Below are 4646 nucleotides of genomic sequence, written 5' to 3' on the forward strand. Positions count from 1 at the left end.
AGATGTTTATATAGGAGAAAACTGTGAAACAATTTGAAACAGGCCAAAATCACTATTAGTTTTCTTCTATGAAAATTCAGTGTTCTCTAGGAACACTCTTCCAGGTTATGTGATTTTACAAATCTCTATGACTTTCATTATCTTTGAGCAATGTTACAACTTCATAAGTTGCAAATAACTGATATGAATACAAACAATTCTTGTTGATAGACATATAAATAAATTTTGTTTGGTGGAATTATAATTAACACCTCTCCTTCTACTGTGTAATATATCAGTTTACCATCTATTTTAGATTCATTCTTATCTGCTAATATATTGTGGTACTTTGAATTCGTCTTTGAATCAGTTGTAACATTTTATTGGTTCACTCCTTAATTAATGAGGTAAATAAACTGTTTGATGTTATATGAGAATCATGATTATACTCTAAGTTGTTCTTTAACAGTTGAAAAATGCAGAGGTCGATAGGGAAAATGGAAATTTTGACTTGACTGTGTGTCTGAATTGGTCTCATATATTTATTATTATAAATAAAATCAATGGTTGATTCTACTGTTATGAGTAGGAGATATTTCACTGACAGTTTGAAATCTGCATTTAAACAAACAGAGACAATAACAACAACTCAACACAAACCTGCAGAAAACAGTAGTTACAGAAAAATAATATCAAATTTCTCAAAAGTTCATTTACATTTTGTGCTTTGCAGTCCTAAAATCAGATGAACATCATCCTCTTTCTTTCACTGTTGCTTTCACTCTGTCTCCCTTTTCTACGTTAATAAGAACAACAACAAAGACAGTATAATACTTAAGGATTCTCAATGTGACTCAAATTTCGGCATATTTGTTTTAAGAATTGGCATTAGTTTTTCATAAAAAAATAAGGAAAAATAGGTGAAAGTCTTTAATTTTTCTGAATTTAGAAGAAAAGTTTATAGAATTTTAAATTTTATCCAAGACTAGTGTTTAGGACTTTGGTAGGAACTTTTAAAATGTGCCTGTATTGCCAAAACAAACAATTAACCTGTTTTTTAAACTCTGTTCCATGATATCAAGTCTTTGATAAATGGAAAATAAAAACAAAATTAATGTATTCATTCACTCTGAATTGTTCGTGACTAAAGGTATTGTCCCTTCTAGGAAAGGAGCTCTTTAATCATTAACGGTGGGGTTTCAAGTACCCTAGCAGTTCAGTGTCAGCTGTTTTTGGGGGTGTCAACATACACATTTCATTAGCTTCCAAGTTACATCATATAAACTTCATTTTATTTTGTGTAGTATACACTCTCTGGTCTGTGTACTCACAATATTCACTCTCTGGTCTATACAAAGCTTGGCATACTCTTTGGTCTGTACAAGGTACACTTAAATAATCTATTTTTACAACAGGGACATTCAACATGGGTCTAATAATGTGAATAAACTCTGGACAAAATTGGTCAAAATACCAAATACTTTTGACCCTTCTGGCTTTAGCCAGTCAACATGAAATTTAATTTATACCAATATGCCTGAAGATTTGGTGAAGTGGAAAACAGACTCTCCATAGGGACCAACTTACACTATAAATTTTTCCCAACTGTAAAACCAGGACTGATGGAATATTTCAATTGTAACAACAGAAAAAGTCATTACAGAACAGTAACCACAAAGAAAAGCTGTGTTCCATCTAGAATTCTTATAACGTGTAGACTAAGATTGGGACCAGCTGAGCCAAGGATCCATCTTGCTCTTAATGAAATCTGAGCCAGATCAATTGCATGCTGGGAGTATCACTGCTGGAGATAGCTCTGTGGCAAATGAGTTTCTTGAATCACCCAGGCGGATCTAACAGCCATTTACCTGAACAGTTGGAGTCATTTTGCTGGTCTGAATGAGGTTTTAAAAACAAAAACAAAAAACCTGATAATAGCTCAGCTTATCTACCTTGCCAAAAGGACAACTGGCACATGTTTAATGAGATGAAGGGTACATAGAATGTTTTGTAGACCATGTTTGGCAATGTCTCAAGAGAAAGATATAAGTTCTATTTGAGCAGCCGTTTCTACACAGTCATGTTGGAATCCTAGGATTGATGTAGACGTCTCAGGAAGTTGATGAAGAGAGGGAAGGACAAAGTCATGTGGGTAGAGTTCTATCTCCTAGGGAACCTCCCTCATTTTATCCAATTTTTAAAAATCTGTGTTCTACAAAATATTTCATTGTTCAAAGAGTTCCACTGCTAAAAATATTATCCAAGAACATTCCTCTAAGTCAGTGATTCCCAACAGGGGCTATTTTGCCCCCAGGGGACATTTGATAATGTCAATGATATATTTTGGCTGTCACAACTTGGGAGTGCTATAGGCATCTAGTTGGTAGAAGTCAGTGATCCTGTTAAACATCCTACAGCGCACAGGACAGGACAGCTCCACAGCTAAGAATTATCTGACCCAAAATGTCAATAGCACCATGACTGAGAAACCCAGCTCTAAACCAGATGTATGATTTCCATAACAGCTCTAAATTCTCCTTAGAATAGTCGAAAAATATTGATTTTACAAAACCATGAGTATTGTTTTCCTTTGTTTTCTAGAACTCAAGGTTTTTTTTTTTTTGTTTTGCTTTGTTTGTTTTGTTTTTTTGTTTGTTTGCTTTGTTCTGTTTCTTTGAGAAACAGCCTGGTATAGTGAAGAGAAAAGATATATAATTAGATCTGGGTTAGAATTTTGATTCTTCCACTTATTATCTCTGTAGCCTCAGGATATTCCCAGATCTTTCTCAGTTTCTTCTTTTGGAAAATGGAGATGATGATACCAACTTATTGGATTATTGTCAGAAATAAATGTGAAATTTATTTGTCGAACTTTTGTTTATATAAATAAGAAACAAATACAAAAATCTCACCATTGGCAGTTATGTATATATTAAAAATCTTTAATAACTCCCTCTGTGGTAATGGAGATTTAAATATACAGGTAGTATTGACTGGCTCCAGCCAAGACAGGATTAAGTTTCCTTTTAGATTAACTAAACTTTAGACAGGGTTCTTTCAAAGTCTAGGCCCTTACCTCCTTTTTCTTAGAGCATTTACTTTAAAAAACTTGTAATTGCAAATTCTTTCCTGCACCCCTTTCAAAATGTATATAAATCTCCCAGACTTATATCAGTTTTATAACCCAGGAATGTCTTTCTGAACAACCTGGCAGCTGTCCCTTTGAAGTAGAAACATCAAGAAAAATAGGGCCCTAACTCCTAGTGTGTGTAGGAGAGTAGGAATCTAACTTCAGTGGGCACCAGTTAGCAAACACAGATGGATTAATCATAGAGAAAGGGCTTCCCTGGTGGCGCAGTGGTTGAGGGTCCGCCTGCCGATGCAGGGGACGCGGGTTTGTGCCCCGGTCCGGGAGGATCCCTCATGCCGCGGGGCGGCTGCACCCGTGAGCCATGGCCGCTGGGCCTGCGCATCCGGAGCCTGTGCTCCCCAGCGGGAGGGGCCACAACAGTGAGAGGCCCGTGTACCTACCGCAAAAAAAAAAAAAATCATAGAGAAAAACACTTGCAAACTTAGGAATAACCCAATGTGCTCAACCCATCCCACTGATCATCCTTCCTACTAAGGTCCTTCAGTACTTTCCTACTAGCTCACCCCAGCACTTAAAAATCTTTCTACCTTTTATTTCAGTGGTGTTGAGTTCAACCTCTCTCCTCTGTTGCAATGGTCTTGAATAAAGTCTTCCTTGCCTATTTAACACTGTCCAATGAAATTTTTCTTTGATAGCTCCCAGCATCTGCCCAGCCTCCACTTTAAACCAGGGTGAACTTAAGGTATATTCCACAGAGAATGGGAACAGGCCTTGGAATGGAAGACGTCTCTGGTCAAGAAACAGTAGATAGTCTTATCTAGGGAAGTGAAGACCTGCCCATTTCACCCATATTATCAGATCCAATATTCTTAGTAAATGCCAGCAAGAGAGATTTCTGGAATTATTAACACTGTCCTGGAAATGTCAGCCCTCCTAGACCCAATATTGCCCTATAAACAGAGCAGACAGCAAACTACCTTATGGACTTGGACCTCTCAGCTAGATCCAGAACTATTTATAAGAGAGCTTTACAGCCTTAATCAGGTTATTTCACTTTTCTTGAAGTGAAAGGACCTTGCACGTTATGGAATATAGTTTCTTAGACCTCATATATCACATTTCACTCAGCTACTTCATTAAAAATAATATAACTTAAAAAAAGAAAACTGAAAATTCAGGGATAGAGTAACAGTTTTATTTAAGAATCTGCAGCCAAATATGGAGGCCACCTACTTATATAAATTTTTATTGGAACATAGCAACACCCACTGATTTAAATATTGTCTATGTCTGCTTTCTCACTAAAAAGACAGAGGTGAGTAGTTGTGACAAAGACTCTATAGCCTAAAAAGTCTAAAATATACTAAACTGTACTGTTTGGCTCTTTACAGAAACACTTTACCAACTCCTATATAAAGAAGGAGAGCAGGGTTAATTATAAAGTTCTGGGCTGTTATGACCAGCTTTTACATTTTTATGTTACTTTTTAATGGTCTCTGTTATTATAAAAATTAGAAGAGGGCTTCCCTGGTGGCGCAGTGGTTGAGAGTCCGCCTGCCGATGCAGGGGACACGGG

The sequence above is a fragment of the Lipotes vexillifer genome, unplaced genomic scaffold (genome assembly GCF_000442215.2).
Source record: "Lipotes vexillifer unplaced genomic scaffold, Lipotes_vexillifer_v1.1 scaffold839, whole genome shotgun sequence".
In the NCBI taxonomy this organism is placed as follows: Eukaryota; Metazoa; Chordata; class Mammalia; order Artiodactyla; family Lipotidae; genus Lipotes; species Lipotes vexillifer.